This window comes from Thalassophryne amazonica, chromosome 4 (genome assembly GCF_902500255.1).
Source record: "Thalassophryne amazonica chromosome 4, fThaAma1.1, whole genome shotgun sequence".
In the NCBI taxonomy this organism is placed as follows: Eukaryota; Metazoa; Chordata; class Actinopteri; order Batrachoidiformes; family Batrachoididae; genus Thalassophryne; species Thalassophryne amazonica.
In genome coordinates, this window is record NC_047106.1 from 14,446,857 (window position 1) to 14,467,538 (window position 20,682).

Genomic DNA, 20,682 nt, shown 5'->3' on the forward strand with positions numbered 1-20,682 from the left:
CTGTTCCAGTCCCAAAGAAGGGTCTCCCTCAGGAGCTGAATAACTACAGGCTGGTCGTGCTCACTGGAGCGACTGGTCCTGCAGCTCCTACGACCACAGGTACAGATGGGGAGGGACCCCCTCCTACTCGCCTACCAGAAGAAGGTGGGTGCTGCAGATGGAGTTCTCTATCGCTTACACAGTGCACTTACGTACTTGGATGTGGGGGGTGCATTGTGAGGATGTTGTTTTTTGACTTCTCCAGTGCTTTTAATACAATCCAGCCTCCTGCAGGATAAACTTAACATCATGGCTGTGGATCCTCACCTTGTACACTGGATTTTGGACTATTTGACCAACAGGCCACAGTTTGTTAGTGCTGGGGGCTGTAGGTTTTCCTCATTGATCTGCAGCACTGGAGCTCCTCAGGGCATGGTGCTCTCACCTCTTCTCTTCACCCTCTATACTGCTGACTTTCAGTACAACTAAGGTACATGTCACATGCAGAAGTTCTCTGATGACACTGCAATTGTGGCATGTATTAGGGAGGGTGAGGAGGGGGAGTACAGGGGCTTGGTGGAGGATTTTGGGAGGTGGTGTCAGCAGAATAAGCTCCTGCTGAACACCACCAAGACGAAAGAGGTAGTGCTCAATTTTTGACGGAGGCCAACCTCTCCATCATTATTGATGGATTGGAGGTGGAGGTGGTTTCCACCTACAAGGACCTGAGGCTGCAGCTGGACAGCCAACATGAATGCTGTGTACAAGAAGGGGCAGAGTAGGATGTACTTTCTTAGAAGGCTGGCTTCAAGTGTAGTTTGAACCTTCTGTGCATGTTTTATCAGTCCATTGTGTCCAGTGTCTTTTTTTGGTGTTGTGTGTTGGGGGGCAGTTGTAAGAAAAAAGACTGTGGAGAAGGTGGTGGAGCACGGGACACTCTCCAAGATCAGGGCAATCCTGTCCAATCAGAACCACCCACTGAACTTGGTCTTCTCTCACCAGAGAAGCACCGTGAGCAATAGATTCCTCTCAGTGAGGAGCTCCACTGAGAGACCGAAGAACTTGTTTGTCCCTCACGCTATCAGGCTGCATAATGCAGTCACTTCAGCCAGGAGCAGGAGATGTGAGCCGGAAATGCCGGAAATGTCCCAGGTAGTGCCTTAAACGCCTTCTACTTTTTTACTTGAATTTTATTGTGCTGTATTATTTATTGTTACTTTTATATGCTCTTTTAATATGTGTGTTTTATTTATGTGAATGGGAGAAGCAGACCACCACATAATTTCCTTTGGGATTAATAAAGTATTTATCTATCTATCTATGATGCTCATCTGAGTTTTCTTGACACAAAATCATTCCAACAGTACCCAAGGATCCTGTGAAGAGACTTAGTGCTGCAGACCTCCAGTTGTTGCCTCAGATCACTGGTTAGCATCCAAGTCTCACAACCATACAGTGAGACAGGAAGCACCAAGACCCTAATTTCAATGGCTTCTGTCCAAAGTAGGATTTACAAGAAGCTTTGCAAACAGGAATCATGGAGGCTTTAATAACACAAAGAACAGTCGTACATCCAGTAAAACAAAATGAGAACAACTACTGCTTTAAGCATAGAAGGAGAGAGATGGAACGCCAACTTCTGATCTCGGGGGCTGAGGTTGTGCCGCACATGCACAAGAGGAGTTTGGGTTCTTCATTTCTGGTCTTTTGCTCTGCAGCCAGCGCTTCGTTCACAGGTATTATAAACTCCAATATTCTGCTGGGAATCGACGATATCAAACATCACAAAATAAGGTTAAAGGCTTTGATCAATTAATCTGAATAATTTACTGAGCCTTACATTTTGTAGCTGCCCCGATTATCACTCGCAGAGTCACGCTGCTCTCAAAATAAAAATGCTTCGTCGGTGGGGCACTGTCATAGCTGCGAAGGTTTGCAAAGAATCGGTTAGGCTGAAACATCAAGATATAACCCACGTATCCCACATGTCGGGAATTAATCAGCTAAAATATATGTTATATAAAATATAGATCTTGCAGTCGATTAGCAACAAGGCAGTTAAAAGACAGTTAAAGTTAAGTTTATTCAGTCAGCTAAGGGAAGAGGATCACGCCACCTTTTTATTTTTTCATGTGATTTCTGATCCAAAAGACAAGCTTATCTTCGAGTCCATGATTTTCTTGTCCAAAACGTGGTGATAAATTTGTCATCTGCACTTCTACAGGGATACAGTTTCTATTTATTTTAATTTATTGGGATCTTATTGTTCTCTGTTCAATTTGTACTTATTTTATTTTTATTGATATCCCAGTGCAAATTGTATATATGTTCATTTTCGTTTACTTGTAGTGATTTCTTTTGTGGTTGATTTGTTTGTTTTTCTTTCGTTATGGGACACATTTTGTGAAAACTTTTGGTTTGTGGATTACAAATTTTTTTATTTTTATGTCAACTAATTCTTGTCAGTTTACTCCTACACAGGAGCTCCACTTAAAAAATTATGATTACACTGAACATAGATTTCATAATATTGAATATAATATAAATCCAGATTGTTTTTTCTTAAAAATATTACTCATCATTGCAATTATTTTTCTGAGGAAGAATTTAGCAAATTTACTGTGTTAAATGGGACATTCTCCATCATACATTTTAATAGCAGAAGTCTTTCCATGAACTTGTCAAAAATTCAGGATTGTTTAAATAGTGCACATAAACATTTTTCAGTTATCGCAATTTCTGAGATGTGGTTGAAAGAGGAACATATGGACATTGTCCCGTTTGAGGGTTATGATTTCTTTCCTATAAATAGGATGAACAAACAGGGTAGTGGTGTGGCACTTTACCTTAGTTCTGCTTATCACTGTGAAATCATTCAAAATGTGTTTTTCTTTGGAAAATGTCATGGAATGTGTCACTGTTGAAATTAAATGTAATTGTAAGTTGTGTTTACAGAGCACCAGGATCAAACATAAACATTTTTGTGGGAAAGCTGACTGAGATGTCCAACACTATTAAGTCTTTATAAGTCTTTATTTGTTTGTAGAGACTTCAACATAGACTTCTTAAATCCTCATGGTAAAATACATACAAGTATAACTGAATTTATAAATTCTGTGTTTTGTATGGGAATATATCCAGTGATTACTCAATCAACTAGGATAACGAGGACACTTATTGACAAAATACTTACAAATGTCACCGTGGGGAATTTAGAGGGGGGACTATTTATCAGTGATATGAGTGATCATTTGCTGTTTTTTGTAGTTTTGAATTCTTTAGTTGACAAAATTGATCATACTGAAAGTACAAATATAAATTAATATATATTAAAAGGAAAATAACAGAGAAACTTTTAGAATAGCAGAGAAAATCTTAGAATGAACTTAAAGGATCAAAACTGGAGTGACGTTTACATTGAGGACATTGATCAATCTTATCTATCAATCTAATCTAGTCATTAATTTCTATTATCTCCAATTTATATGATAAACATTGCCATTTGGTGTCAAAATGTTGAAAATAAGCAAAATGTTGACAAACCTTGGATCACTAAGGGACTGCAAAATGCATGTAAAAAGAAGAATTTTCTGAACAAGCAGTTCTTAAAACTAAGAACAGTTGATAATGAGAAAAGATATAAGACATATAAAAATAAACTAACATTATGCGATCTTGTAAAAGGCAGTATTAAAGTGATTTATTGGAAAAAAATAAAACAAACATTAAGGGTACTTGGAAGATTTTAAATGAAGTCATAAATAAGAGAAAAGGTGTTAAAGAATATCCTGTCCTTTTTTACACAAGTACTGGTACAGTTGTTAAGGTGAATAAAGCTATAGCAGATCACTTTAATGATTACTTTGTAAATGTGGGTAAAAAAAATTTGCTGATTCAATTGCATCTTCTGGACTGTGTTCTTTGGATTACTGTAAAACAAATAAGAAAATTCAGGATTCAATGTTCATTAAAGAAACTGATGAATATGAAATAATTGACATTGTTCATGAACTCAAGGGAGAGAAAATAGTGAAAAATTAGTAAGATAGTGATCATTTTGATATGTTTTTGATTAAAATATATTATTGACTATATTGTTAAACCTTTTACGTAACTTGTCAATATTATAACTTGTATAACTTGTCACTGGGAAATTTCCTTTCAGAATGAAACTGGCAAAAGTGTTACCACTGTCTAAATCTGGAGACAAACGTTTTCTCAAATTATAGACCAATCTCACTCCTGCCACAATTTTCCAAAATTTTGGAAAAGGTATTTTTAAAGAGGTTATATGATTTCATAACTAAACAGCACATACTTAGTGAACAGCAATATGTTTTTAGAAAAAAAATAGCACTACTTCACTGGCTGTAATTGATTTTGTTGAACAGATTACAAATGCAATTGAAAATAAGCAATATAGTGTTGTTGTTTTTTTTATTTACACAAAGCATTTGATACTATAGACCATACTGTGCTGTTGGGTAAATTACAGAGGTATGGTATCAGGGGACTGGCATATGATTAGATAGTTAGCTATTTATACAATAGATATCAGTGTGCACATATTGGTGGGACAAATTCTGAACTCATGAAAATCACTTGTGGGGTGCCCCAGGGTTCAGTTCTGGGGCCGTTGTTGTTTCTTCGGTATATTAATGACATATGTTTGGTTCCCAAGTCCGTCAGTTGTATTGTGTTTGCTGATGATACAACTGTGTTTTATAGTGGGGATCACTTGGGACAGACCTTGGATAACAGATAATAAGATAACTGAAAAGTTATCTATGATAAAGATAAACCGATAAACCACCCAAAAATGTATCGGAAGTTACAGATAATCGATAACCGATAAATTCCGGTGTTGTCTATGGGACATTAGCAGTTACTAAAGAGCTGAAATTGATTGTTAACACGATCGATTTTGAAAGCATCAAAAGCGGTAAAAGTCCTAAAGAATAAGCAAGAATGTTTGACCATGCTGCCCCCTGCAGGAAGCAGCACAGACAAATCCTGAAAACACCCACGAAATCAACTCTTTTACTAATCATAATCATTTTTCTTTCAACATTCTGCCCATGCTGGAAGCTCTTACAACAGCGCTCCCACCACAGAGGCACACCAAAAGCAGCCATAAGGCCAGCTCCCTATCAATTTCAACACTCCGGTCAGGCAGAGGTCTTGAAAAATAAAGTCATACTAACTTATGGTTTTTTGAAAATACTGATAGAATAACTCCATTAATGTCAATTCTGTAATTTGTACAAAGTTAAAATATAACATATATCTTTTAATGTTGAATAAGGCACTAATTCTGAGGTTTTGTAACAAACAGAGACCGCAGAGCATTCTGGGTAAAAGTGCTAAACAGTGATTGGTTCAGTAATCCATTATGCAAACCAACACGTTAATGTGACGTGTGTCGTGTGTTGGTTTAAAGATAAATATGCTTTTGTAAAATATTCCATTTTTATTTGTAAAAACAGGCATTTTTACAGAGCAAAAACTAAAAACATGGTGCCAACCTCGTTCGTGTGGACCGATAAGGAGTCGGAATTACTTCTAACCGTAGTTTTAGAATACAAAGTTAACATATATGCACACAAAAAGCGCCTGGACAATGGACAATACCAACACTTTGAGAGCAGCCATGTACCCAGACGTTTAATACTGCCATGAACACTCCTGGCCAGTAGATGGCAGTAGCGGCCTTGAAAAAATGTCAAACAAAATTCCAGATAATCCGTGTCTGCTACATTTAAGATGCGTGGAATTTAACAAACGCAAATACACTAACGTCTATAAACCCAGAGAATATTCACGAGAGTTTTAGGCGCTAGAGTTTAATGCTGTTATCTGTGGACCCTGAACAGAGTGTCTGAAATGCATTTGTCCTGTCGTGAACGTCTGAGATTACCTTATGCTACCCATAATGCATTGCTGCCTGGCACAGCATGTGCTCACAAAACCTTCAAAATTAGCACATTACTTTAAAACGAAACATATATAAGATATTTTCACTTTATAAACGTCAGACATGACAATAATTTTAAATAACTTGTATAAAATGAGTGGTTAAAATTTGAACCATAAGTTAAACATGCATGCCTCTGGATGACTTGGTGACATTGCGATTATATTAGTATGGTATTAAAGGAAATGACTTTTTTTTTTGTTCACCAGTTCTCCTTTGCTTACAGATGATAGAGTGGTTTCTGATTGCAGAGGGTAGAACAACATGCCTATTAGGAAACTTTTAACAGGTAGGTCTCAACAGCTTTAACAGTTTTAAAAATGTTTTTCACTGTTCAGCTTAGTTTAGTACATTATCGGTCTAAAAGTTATCGGACGGTAATTCATCAGAAGATAATTAGTCCGATGATGGTTTTTAAATTTATCTAAAAAGATAATCCAATAATGAAAACATTATCTTCGATAATAATCTGTTATCGGATTATCGGAAGTGTGCCCACCACTGGGTATGTATCTATACACTTAAAGGGCTACGTCTGTCTGTCTGTCCGGTACAAACTCCCAAACTATAATATGTTGTTGTTGTCCATTTGGCTGCTCCCACTTTGTTTGTGGTCGCCACAGCGGATATAGCCCGATCTGCATTGGCATTTGACAGAGAGAGAGAGAGAGAGAGTGAGAGTGAGAGAGAGAGAGAGAGAGCCCATACGCCTTCTCCAAGTCCACAAAACACATGTAGACTGGATGGGCATACTCCCAGGCACACTCCAGGATCCTTGTGAGAGTAAAGAGCTGGTCGGTTGTTCCACGACCAGGACAGAACCCACATTGTTCCTCTTCAATCACAGGTTCCACTATCGGCCGAACCCTCCTTTCCAGTACCCTTGAGTAGGCTTTACCAGGGAGGCTGAGTAGTGTGATGCCCCTGAAGTTGGCACACACTCTCTGGTCCCCCTTTTTAAATATGGGGAACACCACCCCAGTTTGCCACTTCTTAGGCACTGTCCCAGACCTCAACGCAATGTTGAAGAGACGTCTCATCCCAGACAATCCTTCCACACCCAGAGCCTTCAGCATTTCTGGACGGATCTCATCAACCCCCGGGGCCTTGCCACTGCGGAGTTGTTTGACTACCTCATTGACTTCCACCAGGGAAACTGATGAAAATCCTCCAGCTCTCGCTTTGCGAGAGTTTTAGGATGGAGAGCTGTGTTCGGGTGCTCGGCAGTAAGTCAGACGCATTTCCAGTGAATGTTGGCCTCCGCCAGGGATGCGCCTTGTCACCAATCCTGTTTGTGATATTCATGGACAGGATATCGAGGCGTAGTCGAGGGGAGGAGGGTTTCCGGTTTGGTGGTCTCAGGGTCTCATCACTGCTTTATGCAGATGATGTGGTCCTGTTGGCTTAATCGGCCGGTGACGTCCAAGACTCGCTGGATCGGTTCACAGCCGAGTGTGAAGCAGCTGGGATGAGGGTCAGCATCTAAATCTGAGGCCATGGTTCTCAGCAGGAAACTGATGGATTGCCTACTCCGGTAGGGAATACGGTCTTGCCCCAAGTGAAGGAGTTCAAGTACCTCGGGGTCTTGTTCACGAGTGAGGGGACGATGGAGCATGAGATTGGCTAGAGAATTGGCGCAGCAGGGTTGGTATTGCATTCGCTCTGCTGTACTGTTGTGACGAAAAGGGAACTGACCCAAAAGGCAAAGCTCTCAATCTACTGGTCAATCTTCGTTCCTACTCTCACCTATGGTCATGAGTGTTGTGCATGACCGAAAGAACTAGATTGCGGGTACAAGCGGCCGAAATGGGCTTCCTTAGGAGGGTGGCTGGTGTCTCCCTTAGAGATAGGGTGAGAAGTTCGGTCATCGGTGGGAGGCTTGGAGTAGAGTCACTGCTCCTTCATGTTGAAAGGAGCCAGCTGAGGTGGTTAGGGGCATCTGGTAAGGATGCCTGCTGGGCGCCTCCCAAGGGAGGTGTTCTAGGCACGTCCATCTGGGAGGAGACCTCGGGGGAGACTCAGGACTAGGTGGAGAGATTATATCTCCACACTGGCCTGGGAACGCCTCAGGATCCCCCAGTCAGAGATGGTCAATGTGGCACAGGAAAGGGAAGTCTGGGGTCCCCTGCTGGAGCTGTTGCCCCCGCGACCTGATCCCGGAAAAGCGGTTGAAGATGAGATGAGTATATATATATATATATATGTATATATATATATGTGTGTGTGTGTGTGTGTGTGAGTGTGTATGTGAGATTGTGTTGATATGTATTTATGAAATTTTGTTTGTGTGTATATATTTCTTATTTTTTAGTATAAGGGGTGGGTATTTCTAAGCTTTGCTTCTGCCCTCACCCTTTCGGCCACACGGGATCTTTGTAAAGTTGCTTTGCTCTGAGTTCTTTTTTTGTTGTTGTTGAATTGTGTGCCAAATAAACTCATTCATTCATTCATTCATTCCAGAAACTACACACTTATTGCTAGTTACATTAATTGATGAGATTATAATGTCTTTGCAATCTGTACATGTTTAATCGAGCTCCTCAGTGTTGTCAAGTTTTAGCCTCATGTGGACCACAATGGAAATAAGAGTTTGTTTTATTGTGTCATCTGTGTATTATTGATATATTCACCTGTCTGTGTTTATATAGATTTTACAAAATTAACTCAATCAATTCTGTAAATACTGAATTTTTTTTACTCTAAATGTTATTTTATCTGAGGGAACAAGTCTGTCCACATTGCCAGACTGAGAACTGCTCAACTCAGCATCCAAGAGTCACCTGTGTCAGCCGGCGTCTGGTGGAATGCCGTCTGTGAGGGCTCGCGGTTGATCCCAGATATCCTGGACGTCTTCATAATGCAAGAACGTAGATGCTTCTCTCGCAATGTGCACAGATCTGAAACTACAAAACTTTCATTTCAATTTAAATCATGTAATATGATACAAACCCGCTGGGCTTGCTGGTGATTTTTCCACAGTTTTGGCAGCTTGATAGAAACTGAAGGCAGGTGTCAGGTCCTTCATGATGCCTCTCATATTTTATTTTATTTGTGTGGACTGAAATAAATGATGCATAATTCATTGTATTGACTGTGTGATATCTCAGTGATATCAAAATAATTTATGACTGAAAATAAAATGTGAATTGTTCTTAACAATGAGTTTTGTTGTTCAGCAAAAGAATGTGGTTCTTCTGGAACAATATCAGGATCTGCAAGATTGATGCCACCCAATATTTCTTTGAAATCCTGAAAAAAAAAAAAAAAAAAATAGAAATTGCTGCAGTGAGGCCGGCGACCTTCTGATATTGCACAAATGTCTGCATTTTGCCGTTGAAATTACTAAAATCCCCCACCCCATATATATATATATATAATATGATTTTTTTTTCAGGCTGTTTTTTTTCCAAAATAGAGTTTATTTATGTGTGAGAGGTCACTCTCACATTTTTGAGGTGCAAATATGCAGATATGACTCAAGATAAAATGGTAAATGCTCCAAGTGTTATTACTTCAAAGGAATACTATCATTATTTTATGGTGTTTGATTTTTATTGATTGGCGACTTTATTAAGGTGTTTGTTGACTTTTACTGTGCAATTTATGGTTATATTTATGAGTTTTACTAAGATGCTTTTTTAAATGACGAATGTTGTGTGCTCTTATTGTATTTGTATACACATTTTATGAATAATTAATGATTATTGATCGGGATTTTCTGACACAGTTGCTGACAGTCTGTATGCTCTTATCAATAATATTAGCAAGTTTTACGATTTAAAATCAACAAGAACTTCATTCAAGCTACACTTTGAACATACTTCGAGGGGATAACTGTTGAAACCACGCCAAGAAAACACGCAGAAACTGTCCTTTACAAGCGTGTCTGGTGTTATTGCTGGCAGACAACCAGAAGTGAATTAGCCCAACTCTCGCAGCTGAGTGGCTGAAATCTCGGGGTCGCAAGCTCACAAACAGAACTCAATGGATTGAGATCTTGATCTTGCTTTGGCATTCCAGTCTCTCTACTTCTGTGCTTTAAGTGATTCCGTCCTCATCTCGAACTCATCATACAAACACCAACACCATCAAGTCCAAACCATTTATTAAGTACGGAATGTGTTTTTTATGGTGTCAGATCAGTGCGAAAACCACTCGCGTAAAAAATGCATTCATGTGTAGATTTTCACTGTGCGCTCGCAAATTATTACATCGCACACACAAATTATCACTACATGCACGCAAATGATCTCTGCGCATGAGTACTAGTGCTCCCCCCGCCTGCTCGTACTTGATTCCTGCTCTCTCGCTTGAACCTTCTGGCACTATGAAGGAGGGATTATGGCACTATGGGGGAGGGAACCAGGCCAGCACTGGCTCTGCTGTGATTGGTTGTCTCTGGAGAGCGAGGTTTGATTGACAGCCCTCCTCTCCGACGCAGAAGTCAGTCAGAGATAATGATGTTCAGCAATATTGCCTCGTTTCTGCTTAAAACTGCACTCCAGTCATCATCTATCTCAGCAACAGATATTTGAAGCTTCTGTACAACAATCATCTCCACATAAATTCAGCATTATTTAATAATAAATTACAGAAAGTCCTAAAAATCACCTCTCCATGATGGTCCGTAACACCAGCCGTAAAACAGCAGACACTGCCCCAATCTGTCTATTAATCTCATGCTCCAATTTACCCCCAGTCCTGAACAAGACCCCAAGATACTTAAGCTCCTCCACTTGGGGCAGTAACTCTCCCCTGACCCAAAGGGGACAGTCTGCCCTTTTCCCACAGAAGGCTGTGGTCCTGACGACGCCAACACAACCACATCATCCACAAAACGCAGGATGCAACTCTGACAGCACCAAACTACCCCCTGGTTCCTGACTGTGCCTTGAAATCCAATCTGTGAACATCACCAGCAGGATTGTTGACAAGGAGCAACCCTGGTGGAGTCCGACACCCACCAGGAACAGGTCCGATATAATGCAGAGAATGCGAATACAGCTTATACTTTGGTCATATAGAGACAGGATCTCACATTGCAGCAGTTCCTGTACCCCAGTGCCCCACAAAGAACACCTCAAGGGACTCGGTTGTGCACCTTTTCCAAGTCCACAAGAGACATTGATTTGTAATTGTCACATTTATCTAATGGCTGTCCTGTGTGTAACCCCTCAATTCATAAAAAGTGGGCAGCACATCATTGTACATATCCTTAACACTATGAGTCAGCTGTGACTCACACTTGAGTCATACACAGACAAGGGTAAACAAAAGTTTGCAACCAATTTGCTCTCAGTTTCCTTTCAGTTGTTTTCCTGAAGTTTATAATAATCTGGATGTACTCAGGTCATCGTATCATGGAGCTGTTGTTGTCATTCAATTCATAAATCAGGTTTTTAAAAATTATTAGAATTTTTTTAACATTTATTAATACACTAATAAAGCTAGTTGGGCAGGTCAGGGATCATGTACTGGTACCAAGCATCTCCACGTGTTCACCACAGACTGTGTACATTCACTATCCATTTTATTGGGTACACCTTGATACTACTGAACAGCAACAGTGACCTTGCTCGTACTGGGTTGGACCCCATTTTGCCTGCAGAACTGCCTTAATTCTTCATGGCATAAATTCAAGAAGGTGTTGGAAACAGTCCTCAAAGGTGTTGGTCCATATTGACATGATGGCATCATGCAGTTGCCCATTCAACCAGTCTGTCCATTCTCTAAATACACTGGGTTGCTGCCATGTGATTGGCTGATTAGCTATTTGTGTTAACAAGCAATTGAGCAGGTGGACCTAATGAAGTGGCTGCTGAGTGTATATACTAGACAACCTCTCCACGATGTCACACACGGGTTTTCTGAAGAGCGACACTGAAGCTCAAATAGTGCCACTCTGGATGTCGCCATCCTGGCAGTGGTTACTCTGCCTTACTCTCATATGGGTAAAGAAGTGGAACATGAGCAAGACGATGTGTGTGATGAATGAAATCCAAACAAGCTAAATCAAACAGGCTAACTTTGGTGTGGGTATTTTATTTTGTGGATGGGGCAGTGGTTTTAATAAGTTTTTTTTTGGGGGGGGGGGGGGTGCATGTGTTAAACATTATGCTTATTGCTTGAGTAACCATGGCATAACAGCGGAGCTAATGTTACCAAGCTACCAATTTCTTCTATTTTATTTTTGTTTTACTTTTTTGTGAAAAATGGCATGGCTGCTGAAATTCAGATGACCATATCTCAGCAACCATCCATCCATCCATTTTCTACCGCTTAGTTCAATTAAGGGTCGCTGGGGGCTGGAGCCTATCCCAGCAGTCATAGAGCGCGAGGCAGGGTACACCCAGGACAGGACGATAGTCTGTCGCAGGGCCACAAATAGGCAAACAAACACAGACACACCCACACACACACCTTCGGACAATTTTAAAGATTCCAATCCACCTAACCTGCATGTCTTTGGATGTGGGAGGAAACCGGAGCACCCGGAGGAAACCCATGCAAACACGGGGAGAACATGCAAACTCCACACAGAAAGGCCACGGGAATTGAACCCACAACCTTCTCGCTGTGAGGCAACAGTGCTAACCACTAAGCCACCGTACTGCCTTTCTCAGCAACCAATGGTCTGATTTTCAAAAGTAAGGTATCTTTGGGAATGGAAATCTGACATTTATTTGATTTTGTGAGAATATTTAGGCATGATGACCTTTTGTCCAACTTTTTGACTTTCACATTTGATGGCAGGAAATGTGAAAATTGGCCTTTTCCTGAATTCCATCAAAATGGGGGTGAGGTTTAACCCTTTATGCTGCGTTTACACATAACGACGACAAGTCATGAATGCCATAAAGTACACATTCTTGGCCGCTGATCACGAATGTGATGATTCGAGGCAGAGACGTCAGGTGTCCTCAGGAACTGCTGCAACCTGTTACCACACATTACGATTAATGGCACGTGTTGCTGGAGAATTATCAGGAACCATTACGCACGGTCAAGAATAGTGTTCCGCAATGTTGCGCGCTATTGTGCGTAACAGTGCATCGTTAAGTTCTGTCACGTTGTGAACAAGGTCAATTGTCTCCACACACACACCCATATTCATCCACCCGAATTCAGATCACTCCAGTTTTTCAGAAGAACTTTGTGACTGTATGCGTAGTTGGGCTCTGTGCCATGGAGTGGTGCAGAGAGGAGGAGGAGGAGACGGACAGAGCCAGATGTGTGGCTTCACGCGGCTCTCGTCTCGCGCATTTTCCCAAATATCAGGCACATGCAGCAAGTGGAACACCTGCAGGAGCGCACTGAAGAGCACTGAAATGAGACTTTTAGCCGACCTGGTGTCAGCAATCAAACTGAATGCGGTGCAACAGGGTTTAATTGTGCGCACGCTTCTTCCTCTGCTGGACTAGAGGAGGTGCAGAGATGTCTCGCTGCACATGAGTCTCGCTGCTCTGGTTCCTCTGGCTCAGACTCGTTCTCCCGCTCATCGGTTACAATAGCAGGTGGAACACCTGCAGGAGCATCCTGAGGAGCTTCAGCAGGAACCATGGAACGACATTTGGAGCCGAATTTAATTGTGCACACATGACAGAAAACGGATTTGTCGTGGCGCGCAGTGAAATGTGACGCCGTGTTACAAGTCATGTCAAAACTTGACAGTTTCCGTGTCACTTCGTAATAACGCGTGACAGTTTGGGCTCCAAGAACCATCACAGGAACCACTACAAATGTTGTCACTTCTATTAAGGATCAATACTCATCAAGACGGATCAATATGCTCAGTTGCGACCTCCATGACGTGAGACAAAATGAGGGTGGTGTGTGACATTCGTGGAAGATTTTTTGACAGGGAAAAACATGCTCCACGAATATCAAGAATATCACGCACCAACACACTATTAAGAAACCTATTCAGATGCGGTAAGTCACGTTAAGAATGTCAGGAATGTGTCACGAATGACAGAAAAATGACATTCGCAACGCATCTTGCTCATGTGTAAACGCACCTTTAGATGAACTGACATGGACTGACCCTAACACGAAACTTTCACTCAATGGAAGCAGGGAGCTAAGATTTCTTAAATAGGCTGTTTAGACAATTAACCCCACAGTAATCCACATTATCTCCAATATTTGTAATAAAATGCTCAGAAAGGATGGACATGGAACCTTGGTCTACGAAAGCTCACAGCCTGTGCTCGGTGGGCTCTGGAATTGACTCAGCAGCACACATTAAGTGTCACTCAAAGTGACAACACCCCTAATTATTCATAACTTTATGGCATAAAATACCTTAAAATCATAAGTTATTAAAAAAACAAGATTCACCTGCAATACAGTTGTCATGTAAGGGAGAATCTACCTATAGAGACCAAAAGGGTTTTTTTTTTTTTTTTTTTTTTTTGGTACCAGGCTGTAAACATGTTTATTTCTGCTCTAAGTTTGACATTTTAACATGGGCATCTTTGGGAACCTGCTCCCTTTTGGAGCCAGTCTTACGGCTGGGCAAGAAGCTGCACGATTTGCCATTTCCCTCATTTGCTTCATTTTACAGGACCAGAGGTCTTCAGCATTGTCACTAAATTAGCTGCACGTATTTTGAAATTTAAACTGCAGGAAAAATGGGCCATCGAACCTTCCACCTCAAAGCAAACACATTAAGAAATCACCTCTTTAATTGGAGTGTGTAATGTAGGACGCACCTTTACTCTGGGGAAACATCGGCCACGTCCACGGCTATTTGAAGAACTCCTCAGTCCCAGAGGAGTGATTTCTAAAGTCAATAGCGTTGGTGTAAAATATAGCTCTGACTCATCGTCACCAAAAATGCCAACCTTCAGCACAAAAAAGAGGCAGTTTTTAACTATTTCAGGAAAAAAAAAATGGAACAGCCCTTCCCGATAAACACTGCTTACAAAATGTTCTAATAGTGGTGAGATGATGTGAATCCTGTTTGATCACAGTCCTAAGGCAGTTTTTCAAATCTATCTGCACTACAAAACAGTGATGGAAAACACATTTGCTGTGCTCTGATTACAGATTATTACGACCCAACGAACAAACAGTTGTCTTGTCAACATCTCCACGATGAACTATTTCCTCATGATTGTGATCCTATTTGACTTTCACTGTGTGCTATTTTTCATGTCAAAAAGTCGCCCTGGTGTGAATTACTCATCAAAAACTAAGAAATGCTGCTCAGAGAACATTCTGCTAGCCACAGATCTGACATCCGGCTCTGTCTCCAGGCTTCCTGTCACATTATGCACTCAAGCAGAAATGTCACAGTTAAATGGCATCGTATGACACACACACACACATCAAATATGGATACTTTCCTTTGTGTTTGACAGTATGTGCATCATTAGTTCGCTCTAAGGGTGCCTTCACACCTGCATTCGCTTGGTCCGGACCTTTGGACTTTTCAGTTTGGTCAGAACCATAATAGCAGCACTGACAGCTGGCTCACAGCACCAAAATTTGCACGGTTCAGACTTTGTGACCCATTATAGGAAGTTAAGACAGGTGATCGTCACCCGTTAAACAATGGGAGAAGAAATTAAACAGGCAGTAATTTTATTAATTAAGTTTTTGCATTTTGCACAACATTGTACATAAAGTCCATCCACCTATAACCAGCATTCTCTCCTTCAAACATCTCCAAACTGAACTCGATTCCCCTCCACACATGATCTGACACCTGACTCTGAAGGTTCAACATTCCAAAATGCATCTCAGGTCCAAAAACCCTCAATATCAGTACCACATGACCAGCCATGCTACTGCCATAATATTACCCTGGAAATGACCAACAGGGAAAAATACCTCAGAATACAAATGGACCCCAAACTAGAGCTTGCAGCTCACACATCAGCTCAGGTCAACAATATAGATAGAATACTTGGCCTGATGAGACTCATCTGAACACCCATTTCTTCAAAAAACTCTACATAGCCCTTAGACGCCCCCACATAGAATGGTGAGAACAGCTGCTGACTCCAGATACATAAAAAAGGACAAAATATTACACAGAGGTACAAAACTCATCCCAAAACTAAAAAAACCTTGACGATACCTCGAGACTAAAAGAATTAGACCTTCACAGGATGGCACACCTAAGAGGCCATATCATTGAAGCCTGGAAGCTACTCCACCACAACTACACAACCAACCACAATCTCTTTCCACTGAGAAACAATCTCACAACCTGTGTCTTTATATTGCATATATTGTATGTATTGTTCACTGACCATTTCTGTCCACGTGAAAATTGTTAATGCATTAAATCATCATGGTGTAAGTCGTCATGTTTCCCAACACATTAGCAGTAAAAACAAATGCTTGGTGATGTTCAATAAGGAAAATTTCACAATGTCTTGAAATGACAGTGTTCTGAAGTGGCATGAGCACCAAAAACCGTGAAGGGGTCTATACTGCACTGATTAAATTCGTTTTTGTCCCAAAGCCATTAACCTCTACAAGTAGAGCCTTGGTTGAAATATCAATCAATCAATCAATTTTTTTATATAGCGCCAAATCACAACAAACAGTTGCCCCAAGGCGCTTTATATTGTAAGGCAAGGCCATACAATAATTATGTAAAACCCCAACGGTCAAAACGACCCCCTGTGAGCAAGCACTTGGCTACAGTGGGAAGGAAAAACTCCCTTTTAACAGGAAGAAACCTCCAGTGGAACCAGGCTCAGGGAGGGGCAGTCTTCTGCTGGGACTGGTTGGGGCTGAGGGAGAGAACCAGGAAAAAGACATGCTGTGGAGGGGAGCAGAGATCGATCACTAATGATAAAATGCAGAGTGGTGCATACAGAGCAAAAAGAGAAAGAAACAGTGCATCATGGGAACCCCCCAGCAGTCTACGTCTATAGCAGCATAACTAAGGGATGGTTCAGGGTCACCTGATCCAGCCCTAACTATAAGCTTTAGCAAAAAGGAAAGTTTTAAGCCTAATCTTAAAAGTAGAGAGGGTGTCTGTCTCCCTGATCTGAATTGGGAGCTGGTTCCACAGGAGAGGAGCCTGAAAGCTGAAGGCTCTGCCTCCCATTCTACTCTTACAAACCCTAGGAACTACAAGTAAGCCTGCAGTCTGAGAGCGAAACGCTCTATTGGGGTGATATGGTACTACGAGGTCCCTAAGATAAGATGGGACCTGATTATTCAAAACCTTATAAGTAAGAAGAAGAATTTTAAATTCTATTCTAGAATTAACAGGAAGCCAATGAAGAGAGGCCAATATGGGTGAGATATGCTCTCTCCTTCTAGTCCCCGTCAGTACTCTAGCTGCAGCATTTTGAATTAACTGAAGGCTTTTTAGGGAACTTTTAGGACAACCTGATAATAATGAATTACAATAGTCCAGCCTAGAGGAAATAAATGCATGAATTAGTTTTTCAGCATCACTCTGAGACAAGACCTTTCTGATTTTAGAGATATTGCGTAAATGCAAAAAAGCAGTCCTACATATTTGTTTAATATGCGCTTTGAATGACATATCCTGATCAAAAATGACTCCAAGATTTCTCACAGTATTACTAGAGGTCAGGGTAATGCCATCCAGAGTAAGGATCTGGTTAGACACCATGTTTCTAAGATTTGTGGGGCCAAGTACAATAACTTCAGTTTTATCTGAGTTTAAAAGCAGGAAATTAGAGGTCATCCATGTCTTTATGTCTGTAAGACAATCCTGCAGTTTAGCTAATTGGTGTGTGTCCTCTGGCTTCATGGATAGATAAAGCTGGGTATCATCTGCGTAACAATGAAAATTTAAGCAATACCGTCTAATAATACTGCCTAAGGGAAGCATGTATAAAGTGAATAAAATTGGTCCTAGCACAGAACCTTGTGGAACTCCATAATTAACTTTAGTCTGTGAAGAAGATTCCCCATTTACATGAACAAATTGTAATCTATTAGACAAATATGATTCAAACCACCGCAGCGCAGTGCCTTTAATACCTATGGCATGCTCTAATCTCTGTAATAAAATTTTATGGTCAACAGTATCAAAAGCAGCACTAAGGTCTAACAGAACAAGCACAGAGATGAGTCCACTGTCCGAGGCCATAAGAAGATCATTTGTAACCTTCACTAATGCTGTTTCTGTACTATGATGAATTCTAAAACTCTTCAAATAGACCATTCCTCTGCAGATGATCAGTTAGCTGTTTTACAACTACCCTTTCAAGAATTTTTGAGAGAAAAGGAAGGTTGGAGATTGGCCTATAATTAGCTAAGATAGCTGGGTCAAGTGATGGCTTTTTAAGTAATGGTTTAATTACTGCCACCTTAAAAGCCTGTGGTACATAGCCAACTAATAAAGATAGATTGATCATATTTAAGATCAAAGCATTAAATAATGGTAGGGCTTATTTATCAGCCTGCTGTTCCACTGGTGCAGTTTCCTGACTTCAGACAAATCAAGAGCGTGTTGGGCTGTGTAAAGCTGATATCGTGTAGGACGGCACTACACAATAATAAAGCACATCAAATAAAGTAGAAAAACTAACAGGCAGATGAAATATGAGAACACACGCGGCAGATTCTCAGCACTTCATCTGCTGAAGTGTTTGTCATTCAGCTTAATAAGGTGGCCTCAACAGGGAACGCCACATCAGCAACCTCCGAAAACGAGAGCCGGCTTCAGTTTACGGAGGTTTCACAATGACAAGTTGCACATTTACAGCAAATTAATTTACATAGGGCTACAGATGAGTGGGGCCGTGGGAATTAGTGCACCACAAAAGCCATCTTTGTAATCGTACGTGCGTTTTTGCTGATGCGCTCGTTTAAACAGAGATGAATAGTTATCAGGGTTTGTGTATTCAAGGATTCAGCTTGTCCACTTCTACACGCTTTGCCCTCAAGAGCCTCCATGGAAAACACTCAGCGCATTTAGAGCAGCTTCCCCGAGAGCTAGCACAACAAATATGTTTACTGTAAAAATACATAAATAGGAGTACAGCCAGCTTGTTATACACTTTATTAAAAAAAATAAGAGCTTGTTATTTAATTCAATTTTAAAAATAACTGGAATGAAAATAAGCTGCCGAATACTAGGAGCTACAGAGCTAAGCTACAGCTAATGTCAGCTATCAAAATTTTTTACAACGGACACCTGTCTGTGTCACATTTACAGAGAGAAAATTTATTCTTGTTCTGTGTGATATCCACTCTGTGGATCTGTGAATGATGACAGGTTTGTGTGGTTTAAGCCTCAGTGGTTTGGACTTCAGAACTTAAGGTACCATCTGATAATTCTGCTGCTACTATTTGAATTTAGCAATAGCTCTGCTTTATCACTCTTTAGCCTGTTCGCTTGTTGAAGATATGTCAGAAAAAAAACATGAAATATATGACATAATATAATATGCCACATGATTCAGATGACAGTATTTAATAAATTTGAATATTGGACTTACAGTGGCTTGCAAAAGTATTCAGCCCCTTGGTATTTCACACATTTTAATTTGTTTATGCATTTCAAATACAAAAAGTAAACCAGGCTTCTCAATATAAAAATTTCTAAAATTATCTTTCTTAGACTCAACCTGAAAGTAAATCTCTACAACCTGATATAAATTAATTAAAAGTATAAAAGTCAAGATGATGGGTTGCATAAGTAATGGGCCCCTTTGGTATAATACCTGTAAATAATCAGTTTTATTGCCACTTTTCTTCAGACAAATCAGGGGATGGATAAATGAACATTTCCAAGTCACTGAATATGTCTTGGACTTTATTTACATCAGTTATGAAGAAATACAAACAGTATGCCACTCTATGGTAAATCTGTGTGGAGTAGACAGTTCTCAAAAACTAAGTGACTGTGCAAGAAGGAGAAGAGTGAGGAAAGCCACCAAGAAACCTAGACAATCCAGAAGTTATAGGCTTCTGTGGCTGTGATTGGAGAAATTGTCTGAAGAAAACTGGCAATAAAACTGATTATTTACAGGTATTATACCAAAAGGGCTGATTACTTATGCAACCCATCATCTTGGCTTTTATATTTTTAATTAATTTATCTCAAGTTGTAGAGATTTGTTTTCAGTTTGAGTCTAAGGAAGATAATTTTTTGAAATTTTTATATTGAGAAGCCTGATTTACTTTTTGTATTTGAAACGCCATAAACAAAGTAAAATGCGTGAAATACCAAGGGGCTGAATACTTTTGCACGCCACTGTATTTTTCACTCTAAGAAATACAGGGAAATCAGTATTGTAGTCGAGTCCTCCTCCTCCTCCAAGGCCAAGGCTGAGTCCGAGCCCTGGGTCTCTGAAGCCAAGTATTATACAAAGTCTATCGTAGTTGCCATGGCCCATTCCCATAGCCTCATATGTAATTTCAAGCCACTGCCAAGTGAGTCAGATGTAGCCTAAGATAATATTTTGCATATTTTTGTGACACAACGTGTTGGGATCACAGACATGAATACGGTAACCTGGGTGATAGAATATAATAATGCTTGGGGAATGACAAGGCTGTTTTGGAAGATTTTTACACATTAGTACTTGTAGCATGTGTCTATGTGTGCATGTAGTACTGTGATGACTAGGAAACAATGCATTCAAGCATTGTGCGCATAGGCCATCATATGCGTGAAGTTAACTTGATGGGTGCTTTTTGTTTGGTGGGAATTGGATACCGTAGTCCCGTTTGAGGGAGAACACTAAAGGGGTAAAATGAAAGAGCGTAATTCTACTTCC

At 40.4% G+C, this 20,682-nt stretch overlaps 1 protein-coding gene across 1 annotated transcript in view; it reads right to left on the reverse strand.

Moving 5' to 3' along the window:
- Nucleotides 1–20,682, reverse strand: part of LOC117509324 (cell adhesion molecule 1-like) — a 548,821-nt gene that overhangs the window by 109,137 nt on the left and 419,002 nt on the right. The window lies entirely within an intron of this gene.